This window comes from Delphinapterus leucas, chromosome 6, assembly GCF_059928025.1.
Source record: "Delphinapterus leucas isolate spDelLeu-1000000601 "Yukka" chromosome 6, BTC_Dleu_Yukka2, whole genome shotgun sequence".
NCBI lineage: Eukaryota > Metazoa > Chordata > Mammalia > Artiodactyla > Monodontidae > Delphinapterus > Delphinapterus leucas.
The window spans coordinates 97,179,726-97,199,265 of NC_143134.1; the positions used below are offsets into that span (position 1 = coordinate 97,179,726).

Consider the following 19,540-nt stretch of genomic DNA (forward strand, 5'->3'; position numbering starts at 1 on the left):
AAGTCAGGCCTCAGGGATGAGAAAAATTAGTTAAAGCAGGTTCACCACGCTAACATGTCAGAAATGTCATTGAAATACAGGTTCAGGTAGCCCAAAACCATGACAAAATTTCCAGCTGTGTTCAAAGAAACAGGTTAAATAGGAGTACATTTAGTTTGGTTTTCCCCAAAGCCACTCTAATTTGTTGAGAAGGACATTCATTTTCATGGACTTCATGTGAGCAAAGGAGAATCTGTAATTTGCCAGACTGAGGCGCTAGAACCCCTGTAAACATGGCAGCAAACAAGTAAACGTGCCAGCTAACAAGAATACCTCCCCTAGGGGCTCAGCCACTAATACAGGACTGTCAGCATTGTTCAGGTGCTTTGAACTCTAAACCCAGAGGCTCAAGTCAAGAACTCACTCAGTGAAGCATATCAACACCTGGATATAATTTTTCCACCTCAACACTTTATTCCTTTTACTCTTGCCAAAACAAGTTATCTTATCTCCAGGCTCTTTTCCAGTTCTAGCTCGTAGAGTATGTGACCAAACCCAGCAACCTTCTCCAGAACCTCCTCTTTCACCAGCCAGCTCTTGAGACAGTGCAGGCACAGGTCATGTGTCCGAGATGCCTCTGTCCCTGCAGCCCAGTGGGGACCAGCTGACCAGGTAGGTGAGGATGTAGTCAGGACTCCACGGCAGGCACAGAGGTACAGGGTCTAAGCCCTGCCCTTCCAGCTTCATAAATGAACTTCTTCTCTATAACAACCAAAACAAACCACTTTGCTGGCTGCCTCGCTGAATTAAAGAGGAATAAGATCACAAGTTTAAACTCACCTACCTGTGATTCTGACAAACAAAAAATGAGGGATGTTATCCTTTTAAAAACAAATAATGGCAACATGAACTCCATCATTTGAGGTCTGGGAGGATGATCCCAGAGGAAAATGATCTCTATTATTCCAATATTATCATAATTTTGAGTATTCCTTCTAGAAAGTGCTACTGTCATTAAGATCTTCACAAATCAAATATTTTACGTGCCAGATAAAAAAGTGCTTAAGGAAAGATGAAACTAAACTATTGAGTGGAACTCCTGCTAGCCTCTTTTTTCAACTGCGGTTGACACTGGCATTTAAAAATGCACACATTCTCATCTCCCAAGCGACCGTGTGCTAAGTGTCTACATCAGGTGAGCACAGAGTCCCCAGTGGAGCTCCACCTGAAGGCAGAGTGCCTTGCTGGTCTCTGCAGCCTCCAGGGGCATATCCACTCCCCTCAATGGAGGCCGCTGGAACCTAGCGTCAGACAGCCAAGGAGAAAGCCACACTGTGATCATGTGAAATGCGATTGGAGTTGGAAACTGGAAAATGGCACTAATTCCACTAAATTTGCAAATCCGGCAACAGGACTGACAACTGAATAAACACCACTTGACCAAAGGCTTTCTTTACCTTGAACTCAAGGTCCTTACTATAATTAACACAATCATTAAAGTTAAAAATAAAGAAAAAAGACCTGATAAACTGCCTTTAATCACAATTAATCCTAAATGGCCAAAATTAGCATAGGGTTTTTGTACTTTTGCATAAAGGAAACGGTCCCCAGGAAAGACTCAACCTTTAGGACTCCTGTGGAGGTTTCCTTCTGATTTGAAAGAAAATCAGAAGGAAATTACAAGCAAAGAGCAATGTTTATTTAAGAGAGTGAGAAAAAAAAATCCAGTTGAAAAACCTATTAAGATTCAAATCGGACCAACAGACAGAATAAATGAGGTCAGTTCAATATTCAAAGATTCAGTGCCCATTGTAAGCTGAAAGGACAGACTTATAGACCCAATTTCTTTTTTCTCTCCTAAAAGGACACTGTAAATACTACCCTAAATTCTGGTACAGTAGCGAGAAGCCTGGATTAAAGAGGCAAGAAGCTAAGATTTTAAGTTCCAGTTACTGACTGCTGGGGAGTCAATTTAGGTAAGACATTCTACCACTCTGAGCCACAGAACAGAAAACAAGCTTTTATGATAAATAGAGTGGAGTAGAAGATCTTCTGAGTCTAAGAAAACTGCCTGGAGCTTGGGTTTCAGACATGAGTTTGAACCCCCGGCTCTGCCATGATCGAAGCATGTGAACCAGGAACAAATTATTTAACTAGTCTCTGTATCAGGTGCACCGTCTGAAAAGTGGGGCAGCCTCAATATTTCCCCAAATGCAGGAAAGCTACACAAGATGAATTTAAGCAGTACTTAAATTCCACCTAGAGGATTTTAGGGGATGGACAGGCACAGTATTAAACACTCAATCACACAATGAGAAAACATTCTTTTCAGCACTTCTTTAGCCTTTGTAAAAACTGTATTACATTAAGGAGAAAGTTTCTGTTTGATCTTCTCTTCAATGTCTCTTTAACACGTGCTTAATTTCCCTTTTTTAACAAAGTGAGAGCAAGTCTCAGAGTCAGTGCCTTTAGAAAGCAAGTTTATTTTACAGACAGACTGTTTAAGAAATAATTTGCTTTCATTCTAGTTATTTTAAAAATTACCTTTTATTTGAGACAACTGATATCAGCTTTCAATTTAGAGAACCAATATAAAGTTAACTTTAAAAAATATATGTATTGATGATTACAAAAGTGTGAGTCCATTGAAATAATTTGAGGGCTTACACGCTGCCTACCGCAGGATCCAGTGAGGAGAAAATATGGTAATGCGGGGCAAGGCCTAGCCCACGCCGAGCTCATCTACCCACGGTCGAGGGGCAAAATTTCTGTCAGTGAGGAATCAGAGTAGAGGGTACAGTGCAAACAAAAGCCGACCACGAAACATGGCTGTGAGATTCCAGAACGATGAGAAGCCAAAAAATAGCAGGAAGGGGTTCTTAAAGTAGAAATCAGAGAAAAGAGGAAAACCCATAGAGGGAGAGTCAGTTAACAGACAGTTACTGAGTCAGACTACATGCTCATCACTGGTGAGAAAATCCAGAGCAGTGGATGCCTCTTAAAGTGCAGGACAAAGCTGTCAAAATGGTCAGTCTTATGTCGAAGAACCTTGAACGCCAAGCTAAAGATTGTCGTGGTGGCAGATCCTTAAAGTCTTTTGACATTTGTTCAGCACCTAGTATTTACATGGTGTTTGAAAAATATTTGCTGAAGAAATGAATTTCAGTTTAATGGTATTTTTTGTACATTAGCCATAGACAGATACACACACACACACACATTTTTAAAATATTATGTCGTCCTCTTCCTTCCTTCGTCCAGTACCAGAAATCACACCTCACCCCAGCTAAGGTAAACTGCCACTTCCATCCCAAGACCCTGCATCTGGGAGTGGAGAAGAGTCTACAGATCAATCTAAAGCCATCAGTCTGTGGGACTTCCTTGGTGGTCCAGTTGGTAAGACTCTGCAGATCCTGCGTGCATGCTGCAACTGAATTCGCATGCTGCAACTAAAAGATCCCACATGCCACAACTAAGACCTGGCGCAGCCAAAATAAATAAATATAGATAGATAGATAGAGAGATAGATAAAGAGATTTTTTTTTTTTTTTAAAATAAAGCCATCAGTCTGGGCCTTTACATTCTCTCTGCCTTTCCCAGGAAAGCTGCTGCTTCCATCAATGCTACCTTTTATGTCAAACTTGGATCATCTAAACACCAGATCCAACTGAATTCAAGCTGTCATCCCCTTGGGGACTTGCTTCTTCAAGAAAACAAGCTTGGCTTGACTCTTGGCAAAAACTATTCCCAACCTGGCATCCCACAGAAATTTTGCAAAGCAAGTGTAAGTAGGGATATGAAACCCAAACAACTTCTTAGCAGTTCCTTCCCTCCTCCCATGCCTGCCCCAATCCTGAAAACTCTTGCTTCTTTTTTTTCCCCTTCTTCTTCCTTCTAGTCCTAATCTACTATGATCTATGAAACAACTAATTCAGAGCAATGCTTTAGAAAACTTTGTGTCTTGCCCATCTACCCCCAGAAAGTCTTCTGAGATATTTAGAAATATTTTCATAAGGTTAGTCCAATTCTCATCCTTTCTTGGAGGATGAATGAGTCTTAAAAGTCAGCTTTTTTTTTTCCTATCATGTATTGGCTTAACAAGACTGCAATATAAGAAGCAAAACCTACACTCAAAATGGAGATGTCCAGAATAGAGAGTCCAAATGAACATTTTCTTTCAGAGAGATTCTCCAGATGCTGAGTCAGAAATGAGACAAATGTCTCACTGTGTCTCACTACATCATGTTTGTTCCACTGAAATTTATTGAGATCAACCAACCCCTCCTTCCCTTGCATTTTGGATGAAACTCCCCTTTTGGTTCCATGATTCAAGTCTTCATCCACCTAATGCAGAGTAAATAGGCAATTCCAACATCCTCAGGCTTCTACCTTCCTCTCCTCCCACCATCTTCTTTTCTTCCATCATCACTCTCATCAAAACACTCATAAAAAAAAAAACCAGAAACAGAACAAAACAAACAAAAACGCTCTTTATGCATTCCCCTGGGTATTTCCACTCCACCTCTCAAAACCCACACGATCTGTTACACTAATGCTAAGCCTGTCCCTCAGGACGTTTCTCTGGGCAGCTCCAATCAAAGGATCATCCTTTTTCCTGACTACAGACATAGAGTTAGAGGACGTAAAAGCTTGAATGGCTCTTTAAAAGTCATGTACTCAGCCTCTTTCATCTCATCAACCAAGAAGCTATATCTCAGAAAAGTAAAATGACTTGCCCAGGGTCACATGACTCCTTAGTCTGTTTCTCAAATTACATGTGGAATATAATTACGTCAAATTGTATGTAAAATTTGGAGTGTACATGCCTGTGTATATTTTTTCTTTGGAGAGAATCACAGCTTTCATCATATTCTCTATGTAGTCAAAAATCCTCTCCCAATAATTGATAGCCACCGATTAGTTTTTTTTTTGTTTTTTTTTTTTGCGGAAGGCGGGCCTCTCACCGTTGTGGCCTCTCCCGTTGCGGAGCACAGGCTCCGGAAACACAGGCTCAGCGGCCATGGCTCACAGGCCCAGCCGCTCCGCGGTATGTGGGATCTTCCCGGACCGGGGCACGAACCCGTGTCCCCTGCATCAGCAGGCGGACTCTCAACCACTGCGCCACCAGGAAAGCCCCTGATTAGTTTTTTATATACAAAATTCTTCCTAGGAAGTGTCCCGGACTAAACACCAGTTATCATAAAACATCTTGACTTCAAGACTAGCCAAATAAAGTGTTCTGACTTCCAAATGGTTCTTGGAAGTTGGATTTGGCATAGAAAATGTTGCAGTTCTAAACAAATACACAGACACACACACAAAAAGAATAAAAGAAAAGATCCTATACATAAAAGGTTATTTTGGGCTTTTTTTTAAACTAAATGCTATTTTTAAGTAATTAAATTCTAAACTACTTAGTGAATTATCTCATTCTTATTTTTAAAAAATAAATTAATGTGCAAATAGAAGTAGTTTAATGTGAAATGTCACAGACTACAGCACTTTCTCAAATCACAGCTGCCTCAAGAAGAGAAATGAAGCTGAATGGAGTCAGAATTGTTTGTTCTACAACAAGTAAACTGGCCTAGGTACATACTAATATTTCTCAGTCTGTCATAAACCTAAACTTAACTAGAGTTTTTCCTCATATAATTCTATTTCTGGACTACATGAATTTAAAACATTTTATAAAATGTTTTTTGTTTTTTCAGAAAAAGAATCTTTATTTCCAAATGAGCAATTAAACACACAATGGACTCAAATGGCATGTTCCTAAAATTTTCAAACCAAATCCATTTACAAGGCACAGCTTGTCTTGGAATATTTCTGATTTCCTTAGTAAGCACCTTGGTATTACATAAAGGCACTATTTCATACCTACTATGATCTACTAAAAAAACAAGCACTTTCTCATCAACGCACTTTTTTCTACTTTGGATCAATACCACTTCAAAGTTTTTTTAGATTTTACCAAGCATTCTAAGCCTTTTTCAATATTTTCCATTGATAAAAAAGAGGTTTTTTTTTACTTCTTTAGTAATTAATACTGTTAAATCTGATAAAATCTTTTTAGTTTTAGATAACTTCACATAAAATGTCCCACATTTTGAAACATAAAGTATTTCAGCCTTTTCAAGTTGTCCAGGTTTTAACTCTTCAAAAGGAATATTTATTAACCAGCTGTTGGTAGGATGGTTGAAGGAGCACAGAACTTTCATACCATTTGGTCGTCCTTTCTTCATTTCTTTATCAATAGGGCTCACCTTTTGAGAGACCTTAGGCATTTGCAATACTGTTTTCTGTAGTTTCGAACATGCTGTCCATTTAAATAGTTCATTAATGACACATTTTTCATCACAAATTATATTTACTTCCAATTTCTGTTCATGCTTTTTCAAAAACTCACAAGAAACTGTTTTATTACTTACTCTTGAAGCAAAATAATCCACAGTTTTGCTGTCCCATGTTTCATCAGGCTCATTCCACTTTACTCCACTAAGGAAAGAATGAACTCCTAGCTTTTCTGTGATTATCCCAACATTTTAATTCATCTTTAGAATATAGAAAACCAAATTAGTTCCCCATTCTCTCTGACTTGTTTAAGTCAGCATTTATTGAATCCCCTTCCATATCAAGGAGGGTGAATTAAGGACTAGGAGAATGAATCAAAGCCCTTCTGGAGAAGCATACACTCAAGAAGAAGACAAATAAATGTGAACTATAACAACAACAACGAAAACAACAACAAAAACACAATTAAACCCATGACATGAATAGTGCTGTGATCCAATCCTATGGGAGCAAAAAAGGGGATAATTAATTTTAACTCTGTGTTGGCAGGAAGGTGTGAATTCAGGAGAGCTTATGAGAAGGATGGCATTTAAATCAGGTCTTAAGAGTAGATTTTCAAAATGGAAAAAGACAGGATTTCAAATTTTCCTTTGTTTTAGGAACCAAGTCTGATGCTCCTCAGAGTAAATGATCTTTGCTTTAATACAGCTTATCATCTCAACAGAATGCAGAACAACCAAAGGCACTACCTGAAAGCAATTTTACATGTGAGATTTTCTTCCTCTGGCTTCAGATATTTCAAAAATGTGCGTCTTTAACAGCACCTATGCTGGTTACCTACCCAGGGAACTATTTGCAGCTGGAAATATCCAAACGAAAAGTGAGACTCATTTTTTGCCTTTTGCTAGTATTTCATTTGTCAAAACTTTGATATTTTAATTAAGTCCTTACCCTGCTATTAGTAAATTCATGGAAACCAGACTGCCTGGGATGCAGCCTCAGCTCCACTACTTACTTACAAACTCCATAATCAGGCTACTTACCCTGTCTATACTTCAGTTTCCCCATCTGTAAAATGAAGATAGTAACAGAACCCACCTCATGTGGTTCTCATGAGAATGAACTAAATTATTACGTGTGAAACGCTTGAAACAACACCCAGCATAAGGTAAATCAACAATAATGTAACTTTTTATCAAGAAGAAATCTTTCCTAAGAGTTTATTTCTAAGGTGCTACACCAATTTAATAAGAAAAAGAGTTTCCCATCCTATTTCACTTTTATTAAGCTGACTTTGAAACTGTATGTACTTTCAGAGAAAGATGCCTTAAGAAAAGGCTAAATTTGATTCCTAGACTGTAATGGCAGTAACAGAAAAATGGTTTATTTCAGAAGGTCCAAGACATAATTAGGGGTAAAACAAGCAGAAGTCATATTGTACAATAACCAATTTTAAAAATTCACCAAAATTAAGACTGACAGCTAACTAATAGTTCTCTTCCCTTTTTCTCTCCTTTCATTTATTTATTTATTTATTTATTTATTTATTTATTTATTTGGCTGTGCCGGGTCTTAGTTGCAGCATGTGGGATCTTTAATTGTGGCATATGGGATCTAGTTCCCTGACAGGGGATCAAACCCGGGCCGCCTGCATTGGGAGCTCGCAGTTTTAGCCAGTGGGCCACAGGGAAATCCCTTCCCTTTTTCTTTTGTTCCTTATCCTTTCACAGCCAAATCCTCTGTCTATCCATTTTCTATGCATCACACAGGAAAAGATTTCAAGATCATCGTAGACCTACTCACAAATACTTGACTAAAACGAGAGTAAATTTTTCATTTTAAACCAAGTAAAGAATTAGAGTTGAGCAAATTTTATTGTCTATCCTTTCCATGGTGTTGCAATCCCTACACAACCAATGTCCCAACAAGCTGAAAAGAACTTGTCTGGCCCACTCATAGCAACAAGGGAAATATAACACAGGCTGCAGATTCTGATAAAGACTAGAGCAGATGAATATACCGGAACTCAGCGAGCATCCTCACAAAGTGCTCTGCCCATGGCAACTGAAATTGTACCACCTCACTGCTTAGTGTGGGAGTCAAAGAAATCTGGGGCTCACGGGCTGGGTTCAAAACTTAGCTCTGCCACTTGCAAGCTGTGTGGCTGGGGACATGTTAGTTACCCTCTCTGTTTCTCAGTCTGCAAAATAGGGATAATAAGTGGATTTGTTGTAAAAATTAAAATAGTATTTGAAAAACATTTGTATCAGTACTTGGCACCTGGTGCTATTTAATAGTGTCTATTAAATAAATATTGCAATAACTTTGGCACTTATGATTAGTTCCACATGCAAATATGAGGGGCAGTGTAGCCCCTCTCCCAGAATAGTTAAATTAAAACAAATTTTCAGCAAGATCTTTAAAATTTGATACTGAGGTAATTGACCGTAAGGAGCATTATACTTTCATTACTCCTTTAACATCCAGATAGTAAATAAAAATGTATTTGGATTCGAGAGTATTTTAGAAATGTAAAAATCACACATCTATTGGTGTTTTCTAGATTCTAAAAAAAGTTCATAATTAAGGAGTCTAAGATAATGTCCATTTATCTTAGGAGCTAAAAATTAAAATAGCAAAGATATTTACAATCACTCTGAATACAGCATAAGCAACTTGGTTTATGGGAAGATCCCCTAAAAAAATTTTTGACGGAAAAATATTCCAACTTCTCTCCATATAAGGTAAATACTACAGAAGATAATAAAAAGCTGTGTTGCTGAGTTTCATTCAGTTTCATTCATTTTTAATAACGTAAGCATTAAGGTTTCCTAGAGCAGAGGTTGAAAACAACCAACCCTTAATCACCCTTTTCCAATCCTAAGCTACTGTCTTACACTGTCTCACATGAACTGTAAATATGCCCTAAGTCAAAAGGTGTCCAGGGTCGCTTACAGGCCTCTATTTAGATGTAAACTGAGGGTTGAGATTTCAAATACTCATCTGGAGGGGAGACACATATCACAGGTATTCCCTTCACCATCAGATATGTCGTTCTGAACACTAGGCTGGTCCCTGCAAGGCGGCTAATGAGTTACTCTGAGTACAGTAGAAATTCTTACCCCTTAAATGAACTGTGGTCATCGAAGCCTGGTCACTCTGATTCTACTGCTTTTTCTCGAGTAAATACTAATGTGCTCTGTGTATCCAGTGTTTTCCCAAAACTCTATCATAAATTACTGCATAAAGCATTAAAGCTCCTATAAAAGGAGCACTTGGGGAACAAGCTGACAATGAAAACTTTGTACTTGAAAATTATTATACCATCAGAAGAGGTTCTACTCCGGAAACTTCTCCATGCTTTCACACTTTCTTGCATTTGGGAGAAATGCCTCAAGAGAACGATATGAGCAAAAGAAAGCCTCCGTTAATTTGCGGTAGGTATGAGGAAGATGGGCTGAAATATTAATAAAAGGGGAAATGAGAAACTAAGTACTTTTTTAGTTGGGATTTAAATTTTGTCTGAAAAGCAGATCAAAACTTGGGTTTGAGTCCCAAACTATTGTTAAAAGAACCAGAAAAACTCTGCTTTTGAACTTGCAAAATTTTGTGAGGTGTTCTTTGTGGGGAGGTGGGGACCGGGCCTTAGAAAGTGACTTGCTGATTTTCATCACCAAAGAATTTTTTTAAATATCAAATTTGTCCTCTATTATATTAATGTATATACTACTCGCTCAGTTTGTTGTGTCACTGAAAAGTGTTGGTTTTAAAAGCTGATGGTATCGCTTTTTTAGTGCTGCATTTCTTTCTCTCTCCCTTTTTCTTTCTCTCTCCTTATTTTCTTTTATCTTGTTTATTCCCTTCTTTTTGATAAGTGTTGAAAAAGAGGCACCTACACACAACCCTGGCACTGGCCCACGCCCCAAGAACCTTCCATTTAGCAACCCTCTGGGAGTTGGGAACCATTGTAACAAAACAGAACCAGACGCGCTTTCGCCTGTTCCCCAGGTTTCCTCCCAGTATGCAAACACCCGTCTTCACTGCATCTCGGTCAGGAACCCTCGAGCGACAACGCCTCGTACAGCCCGGCCTCACTCCGGCCAAGGAGCCGATTCCCAGGCCACCCGGCCAGGAGGCGCTGTGGATCAGTCCCCCCGTGGCCACCCGTAGCCGGCGCCCAGCCATCCCTCCCCCAACCGCGGAGCGCAGCCCGCCAGCGGAGCTGCGAGCTCTGCACCGCCCGCCGGGGTTACTCTCGGTCATTCCGCTACACCATCTCGCCCCAGCTTCCCCACCCGTGCCCGGCCTGAGGCTGCCCCAAGAGACAAGCAGCAAAGGGCAGGAAGATGGGAGACAGGGGAATGGGCACCTCCCAGGTTTCCTCAGGCCCTCCTTCTAAGTCTAACGTTTTTTAAAGAAACAGAACTCTCGTCGCCCCAGCTGCGTCAGGAAACAGCTCCGGGGAGCGTACGGAGACCGTAGAAAGGACCCAAACAAAGCCCCCGAGGCCTCAAATGAGTACTAGCGCTATGGACCCGGTTTGGTGCACCTCCCAGTCGCGTTCTTGCAGAACAAGAACGCGCCGCTCCAGTCCGGGGGCGCAGGGGACCGATCCTCAGACCAGAGTTCAACTAGCAAGAACGGAGTGGAGACTGAGGACTAGCATTTGTCCGGGTGGGCGCCGGCCGACCCGCAGCCAGAGAGGATTCCAGCCGGCTCAGGCGCTTCCAAACAAAGAGAAGAGCTCAGTGCCAGACCTGCCACTCTCCCCACTCCGGCTGCAGCGCCCCCAGCACCACCAGGAGCCCCCGATTCCACTGCGCCCCAGGTACTGCGCTCGGGTCTCCGCGCCCAAAGATGCTCCCCGGGCTCCACCGCCGGGCGAACCCTGAGCACAGCGGCGCCGCGTCTTTAGGTCGCCAGAGCTCGTCCTAGGACGTCCCCCCCCTTTACGCCCCCCCCATTTGCGCTGCAGGAGGTGGGGACGTGGGGGGTTCGGACTGAAGTCCCCGAAACCCAGCGCTTCCCAAAGTCTCCTCGGCCCTGAAACAAAACAATAACCCCAGCCCAAGTTTCTGGAGAGCCTCTTACCTGTTTTCCACTTTTTGTTTCCGGCTCTTTCCCCCACCCCTTGAAAAACCCTTCTGGGAAAGAAGTGGGGGAAAGGGAGCAAAGCGCCGCGAGAAATGGGCTGTGGCGGCGCTGGTCACGCGGCGCCCCCTGTTCTGCCCACCTGCGCCCGCGGAGACGCCCCGGCCGCACTCACTCTTCTTCAGAATTACCGGGGTTTTGCCGCAACTAGTTCCTTTTATAGATTCCGCTGCGCTGAGCGCAGGGGTTACTATCGGTCAAAGCCTGTTCTCTCCCTCCTTCCCCGCCCCCTTTCCCGGCCTCTGTTTATGTAGTTCAGTCACTCAGCAGAAAGCACGTGGAGCCGCGCCCCGCCCCTTAAACGGGCGACGTCCTGCAGCGCGCGGGGTTGGGGGCGGAGGGTGCTGGTGGGGGTCCGCGCCCCTCGCCCCTGCCGGGAAGGCCAGCCCAGGACCAGCGGCAAACGCAGGGCTTGGGGCTGCGCCTAACAGAGACTCTTATCAAGGTTCAGGGCAGCCAACAGCACGAGTGCACATCGCTTCCTTTAAACTCTTGCTTTCAACAATTTTTGTTTCCTTTGTTCATTTACTCAGTCAGAGGGACTTAGGGGGCGGAGGGAGGAGGAGGAAGGGGAAGAGACCGCGAGGCTGCAACCCCTCGGGATGCCAACCCTTTAGTCTTTTTTTCCTTTCAAGTGCGCAGGGTGTGGGAGAGGGTGGATAGTCCTCTGGACAATTGGCTGGTGTTGTTTTCCACGACAAACCCTGACTTTGGAATTCAGGAGGTGACTTACTGCCTTTGGGGTTCCCAGCCTGGGCCTCCCAGATCCCCGGGAGGACCCCTGAAAAGCGTCTTGCTCCTTCTCTTAGCAAACTGGGTGGAGGAGAAAGGCCACAAAAAACCGAGCAATGTGGACCAGCCCCCTTTTTATTTTCATCATATTGGTCAGCGTCCCAGTGATAGATACACATGGCTTGTATTTAGGTTTCTACAGATTCGCAAAGTGCAGCTAGAGAATCGCAGTCTTGTAAAATTACATAACCATTCCAGTTCTCCACCTTCTTCCTCTGGCTTTGGCTTTGACAATCAGGAGCAAGACGGCCCATAACATTTGAGGAACAGAAGCAAGAGTACAAATGGAGGCCCACATACTTTAAGTGCAAATATTTAACTCATAAATCAAGCCAACCAACGTAAAACAAGTTTCTCCTACCTGACAAAGATACCTTTGGAGCAAACTGGAAGGGAGGATTCACATTCAGACTCCTCACCCTTTGACTTAAGTTTTGTCAAGAAAGTGGTGGAGTGGGAGAGCTGGCCCCCAGCCAACTTCTCCTCCCACCCCCAGCTCCATCATATTCCAGAAGAACCTCCAGGTGTGCATGTGGGCCCCTAGCTGCACAAGCCCCTCCATGCTACAGTCCAGGCTATGATTTGAACCCAGGTCCACATGTCAGTGGTTCTGTCAACACTCAGGACGGATCCAGGGAGGGGGCCCATGCAAGCCCTGGAAGTGCACTTAGGGGCCTTACTGCAAGGAATTCTGGGGTCCCGGCAACTCATAACTGTGGTGGCCTGGCCCCTAGGTCCCGTGGTCTCTTCACGCTTAGGAAGGGATGAGGTTTGAGGCGGGCCACAGCCAAGCCTTCTGCAGCCCAGGGCCCACGAGAGGAGTCCCTCTTGCCTGGGTCAAAGGACAACCCTGGTCGAGAGAATGGGTTCTGGGGTCAAATTTGACTGAACCACATGATCCACAACTTTCTGCCTCCATTTCTTTGTCCATAAAACAGAATATATATGCTCTCCCTGCCTCACAGGGGTTTTCTGAAAGCGTATTTTGTTCATTTGAGCTCCTGGGAAGAATGGCACTGTAAACAAAGAGGGTGTTGGTAGCTGACTATTGATGTCATTTTCTGGTACCAGAAAATGGCCTATAAAGATTGTCCCATGCCAAAATTTTAAAACTCCAGATCTAGCCAAGAGCTCAAAGTAATCGTTCTGACCCTCTGGATATAAAGGAAAGCTCCTGGAGGAGGTGTTACCATTCCAAGTGTGACTTATGGAAGTGCTTATGTCTATCTGACTCTCCACTCCCTGCCCACCCACCCCACCATCCACCTATCACAGTGCTTGAAATCCCACCACCAAAAGCATTCTTTCTGGAACTGAAGGCTATAGTTCCCAAGATCACCCCCTACTAAAGTAATCCCTCAGATTGTTCTCTTGGGGAATGGGTGAGAGTAAGTTCTGTGCAAATGAGACAAAGATAGACTGTTGGAGAAAGGAGATGAGGCCAAGAAGGAGATGAAAGCCCCAGAGAGGACAGCCATTGATTCTGAATACACAGGTCTATGGCCCCAACGCCAAATGTGATCATTTTTAACTAAGAACAACCTATGGTATCAAGAATCTGCTCACCTCTGCAATGAATACATGAACACACCATAATGTTTGAAATATGCTTATTAGTCGTGTTGATTTCTACCAGTAAAAGAGCCCAAATCCCCAAAAAGTCTAAGTGATTTGGCCAAGGGACACAGGACCTAAGTCTGCTGACACCAAGCCCACAACTTTGCAAGTACGACAGGTTCACATGACAAAAATACTGAATTCCAAAAGTTAGAGGTTAAGAGAATGTGTCCCTTGAGAAAGTGTAAAAGCATGAATTCTCTCCCTTGAATGTCACAGGTCGATTTGTTCCAGAGTATGCTTCAGCGAGCTTTCCTCCAAGTCCTTCAATTCCTGCTAACACCAACACCAACACCAACACTCTAGGTCCCCACCCTAGGTGACCCTTTCTAAACAAGTGGAACGGCCCTTCTTTGTTGCTGTGGCTCCGGAGAAGCTGATTCTGTCAATGTAGCCTGGGTGTCTTGAAGTTCTATTCTGAGATGACCCTGGAATCTTTTAACTACAGAATTCAGGCAGCTGTGGCCTCGGAGACCCTGCTAGAGGTCATGAAGCTACAGATTTTCATTCTGTTGAGACTTTTAAATTAGGGATTACCTAAAAGGTTTTGCTTGGAAATTGCTTTGATATATAATATCTGTTAACTTGTCTACATAAATGTACATGCACACATTATTTAAATATAAATGATTTTCACCACACATGTGTATAGCATACTGTTTGATTCCTGGAAACTCTGAAAAAAATAGAGTATTACAGGAAGTCAATGAAGAATAAAACAGAAAATATTCTAAAAATAACTTCTCAAGCAGAATTTGTTACAATTAAGACCTAATAGCTGGACTTTTTGAGAATTCCTGGAGAATGACAGGTACCTCAAAATTAAAGAAAAAAAATAGGTAATCCTTCTTTCATGTGAAGTGGAATAAAAGGACCTACAGTTCATATCTGAGTCAGTTTAATTCCAATTCATGGTTAGAAACAAATTCTCAAGCTATAGATATTCAAACAAACAAACAAAACATACAAGGAATCACCATTATTTGTGGAGTAAACCATGTATTGCATAGGCTTTCAGTACCTACAAATTCAATATAATTGGACCAATGCAATCCCCTTCTTTATTAATGTGACTCCTATTGACATGTAGCAACATTCAAAAACATTACTGCTTCTGGACTTGAGTAGGATGTTTGTTCTGCTTCTCATTGGGATCAGCAAGTTAGTCTGGATTATAGACAGACATATTCCCCTGAATTACTAGTTGATCAATGAGCTATAATTCTTTTTAAAAGCCAGCCATCCAACCTGCCTCCCTTCAACCTCTCCTGCCTTTAACTGCCAAACTGCTGAAAAGATTTCATCTGTTATCCCTCCCTTTTATTTGCTCTCCAGCCCATTTCAGGCAAACTCTGGCCCCCACCACTCTCCAGATTCATTAATGACCTCCTTAAAAAGAGAGAGAGAGGGGTATATGTGCTTTCTTTCTTATCATTATAAAACATTTTCATGTAGAAAAACAGAAAAATACCTCAAGTGCAGAAAGACTGCTGAATGGGTAACGCTGATGACCTCCTTTAAGTCCCTGGGCTACCTGATCTCTGATATTTGACACTACCCACCACACCTTCCTTCCTGAAACAAGTTCATCTCTTTTATTTCCTGAATCTGGTTCTCTTCTGACCCTCCTGCCTCTTTAACGACTCTTTTCCTGACTCCTCTGTCCTTGTATAATGTCTCCTAATACTGGTTTTCTCTTTTTATTTTTACATGATCCACTCCCCTTGGCTTCACGTAAACCCTGTGTCGCCAGCTCTCATCTCCTTGCTGGGCTCCGGGATGGTACGCCCCCCATACATGGTGGGGCATCCAGTGGGACCAGTGGTGTGCTCGCTCCAGCTCAGAGCTGCTGACTGTGTATGTATATCTCTTCCCGATTCTGTACTAAGTGACTTCCACAGGGTGAGCTTAAAATCAGCCCATGGTTTGGAATATTAACACCATTGAAAGCTGATACAGTCAGGGCTTTCTTTTCTTCCTTTTATTTTATACTTTCTTTCTTTCTTTCTTCCTTTCTTCCTTCCTTTCTTTCTTCCTTCCTTTCTTTCTTCCTTTCTTTTCTTTCTCTTTCTTTTCTCTTCTTTCTCTCTCTCTCTCTCTCTTTCTTTCTCTTCTTTTGGAAAGCCAGTTTTAACATTTACCACCACAACAGTGAATAGGACATTCTGCAACTAAACCCCATACTTATTTTTTTTTATCTTCCCTTTAAATCTCCATCCTCCATATGCATCTTATGATTTAATTTCATTTAATGACATCCTCATCCACACATTGTGGGAAATCAGAGTCATACTTGTTTGACTTTTCATCTCTCTGACCTCATCTTTCTGTTCTCATCCTAAAAAGCACCCAAGTCAGGCCAATTGAATCTCCTAAATATCTCTTAAATCTGTCCCTTACTCTCCATCCCCACTTGTCTAAATCCAAGCCAAAGGACTGGGAAACCTCCAAATTGCTATTCCTGCCTTTAGTTTCTTCCTCTTCCTATTTATCTTTCCTACCACAATGGAGTGATTTTTGCTTGAAGGGAAAAAAGCTAAGCAAGCCAACACAAAAACAAAAAGTATCTAATCATATCTTTCTCCCCTTCAAAACTTCCTATGGTTCTCCATTGCTTACAAAGAAACAATCCCTCAAAGTCCGTTAAGAAAACCTACAAAGACCTTTGCAAACATGACACAAAAGGCCTTTGAAGCCTCCTCCATCCCCCCATCCCTATCGACCCACTCCCCCTTCCACAAACTTTCTGCATCTCTGCTCATGTAGTTTCCCTACTTGGAAATCCTTCTCATCTCCACCCCTGTCCTCCTGTGTAAGATTATTGAGGGAGAGGGATGGGATTAAATGACTAACTCTGCTGTGCTATTATTCAAGAAGCAGGAGGGACAGAGAAGAGAGAGGATTAGAATTCATTAGATAAAAAGAAATGGGGTAGAGGGTAGATGAGAGAGAGAGAGAGAAATATTATAGGCAGATATTTTTTAAGTACTCAAATTAATAGGCAAATACCCTTAATTAATAGGGCAGACAGTACCCTTAAGTTTGAAAAGAAAATAATTGGACTTGGGATTAAAAGAAATCAAGCATTTATTATAACAGGAGTGATGTATCTGCATTTTTCTCTCCTTACTCAGAGTGCTTTTTTGACACTTGTTAAGAATCCATATTCCTGGCTGTGATTTCTGGGATGAGGGACTGTTATTTCTTAGCCAGGAGCTTTCCTTCTCTCTGACATATTAATAAGAGGATAAGTCATTAAAAAACAAAGAAAGCCTAGGAAATGTTCCAGATTTCCCTTTTCTTTTGGGCCGCTAGAGAGGCAAGCCTCTCTTTTTCCTCTTCAGAATTTTGGAGATGATTCCTTCTCTAGTGCATGGTCTTCCCTTTGTTGTTGTCCCCTTGGTGTTCTGGTGTTGGTTTGACTCGTCCCTGCACCAGTGCCCTTCATAGCTTCTAGAACGAATGTTTGTGCCCCCTCAAAGACAACACTGTCTAGCTGTTGTGCTGTGACCAGGCCATGGAAGCAGGACTTCATTTCCCTTCTTCATTGCCATGCTTCCAGTGACTGATGCTGTCCAGTGAAATCTGAGCAATTTCTTACCTTGGTTACTTGTCCTGGAAACCTACCCGTGAAGAATCATCCACGGTATGTAAATTAGTGGGGATGGGCACCATTCCCAGAGGCCTGGGGCTTCCCACAGGTCAGTTTAGCTGACCCTAAAGCTGGTTCCTCTGGATTAGCTCCGTTACCCAACAAAGCTCAGCAGGAAGTCCCCACATCTGGCTGCTTACTGCTGGGGATGGGAGGCCCTCAACACACTACTAGAATGAGAAAAGACAGCTCAATGGAGGGCCCAGTCCTGACATATAAGGAAATAAACTGAGAGGTTAAGGAAAACGGAGAGTGATGTAAAAGTGAAGATCATAAATACTGAGGGTGGGGCTTCCGTGGTGGCGCAGTGGTTGAGAGTCCGCCTGCCGATGCAGGGGAGATGGGTTCGTGCCCCGGTCCGGGAGGATCCCACGTGCCGTGGAGCGGCTGGGCCCGTGAGCCATGGCCGCTGAGCCTGCGCGTCCGGAGCCTGTGCTCCGCAACGGGAGAGGCCACAACAGTGAGAGGCCCGCGTACCCCCCCCAAAAAAAAAACAAAAAAAAAAAACTGAGGGTGTTAGTGGCGTGTGAATGGCCCCAACATTCTGACAGGCAACGTAGCAACATGTGTTAAGAGCTATTGACCCACTAATTTTACTTGGAGGAATTTACCCTAGGGAAATATCCAAAAATATGGTCAAAGACTTATATTCAAAATGTTTGTACTATGTTATCTCCAGGAGTGAACATTTTTAAAATAGTAAATCATCTAATGGTTAATGGTTATTAATCATCTAAGATTCTAAAATAAATTCTGGTAAACTCATATGATTGAATTCTATGTATAGTCATTAAAAATAATGTTGTCAAAGGTAGTGATATGGGAAACAACTCATGATAAATGTTAACTGAAAAAAGCAAAGCTATAGCTATGTGTATATATGATTTATATTCCGTAAAAATAGTTAGCAGTGTATTTGTAGTCTTTGTCATTGACTATATGTGTATAGAAAAGAATGGAAAGAATGCCACCTAAAAGTTAACAGCTATTTTCTGTGGATGGTGGGATTAGGATTAATTTTTTCATACATGTCTGTATTTTACAAAATTTCTAGGATAAGCATATGGTACTTTTTACCTAAGAAAAATGGCATTAAGAAGAGAGTTCGTAGATTAGTAGTGAGAGGGGATAGTTCACAACTGCAGAAAGGCAAACCATAAATCACCACATGGAAACAGTAAAACCTGACATATTTTAGAAGAATGCATACACAGTAACAAAGAACAGAAGAGAATATGGAGAGATGAAATTGTTAAGACAGCTAGAACTTTTTGGTGAGTAGGTTTATAAATTTTTTTAAAAAGTGAGAGGATTTAAAACCAATCCTAGGAGGCCATTGCTAAGTGAAAACTCCTTATTTGTACAACATGTCTGTGGGTCCTTGGGCATGTTACTTCACCTCTCTGTGCCTCAGTTTACTCATCTATCAAATGGAAGTAATAGTAGAAACTACCTTATAGGGTATCTATGGGTATTAAATGAGCTAGTACATGTGAAGTGCTTGTACTGTGCCTGGCATGTGGTAAGTGCTCAATAAAAGACAGCTGTTGGGGCTTCCCTGGTGGCGCAGTGGTTGAGTCCGCCTGCCGATGCAGGGGACGCGGGTTTGTGCCCCGGTCCGGGAGGATCCCACATGCCGCAGAGTGGCTGGGCCCGTGAGCCATGGCCGCTGAGCCTGTGCGTCCGGATCCTGTGCTCTGCAACGGGAGAGGCCACAACAGTGAGAGGTCCGCGTGTACTGCAAAAAAAAAAAAAAAAAAAAGACAGCTGTTGTTGGGAATTCCCTGGCGGTCCAGTGGTTAGGACTCTGTGCTTCCACTGTAGGGGGCACGGGTCCCATCCCGCATGCCCCGAGGCGTGGCCAAAATAAATTAATAAATAAAAGACTGCTGTTGTTATTATTAATGCCATTTATTATGTTACTATACTATTATCCCAAACAACAATATAACCTTTCCTCAATGTCCAATAATAACAATAAATATGACTTTTTTCCAAAATTCCAATCTGTGGATTTTTAAATTGATATTTTCAATTAGATTAACCAGTATAAACTAC

General features: G+C 42.3%; 1 protein-coding gene across 5 annotated transcripts in view; it reads right to left on the bottom strand.

Annotated features, from left to right (window-relative positions):
- Positions 1-19,540, bottom strand: part of ABCA1 (ATP binding cassette subfamily A member 1) — a 183,375-nt gene that overhangs the window by 125,232 nt on the left and 38,603 nt on the right. The window contains exon 1 of one of the 5 annotated variants that reach the window (XM_089913480.1): positions 11,504-11,625. The exons of 2 other annotated variants lie outside the window; for them this stretch is intronic. The gene's annotated coding sequence lies outside the window, so the exon portion shown is untranslated. Of the gene's footprint in view, positions 1-11,361; positions 11,626-19,540 lie in introns of those variants that run through there. 2 more of the 5 variants (XM_022600201.3, XM_022600202.3) reach the window with 2 other exon arrangements.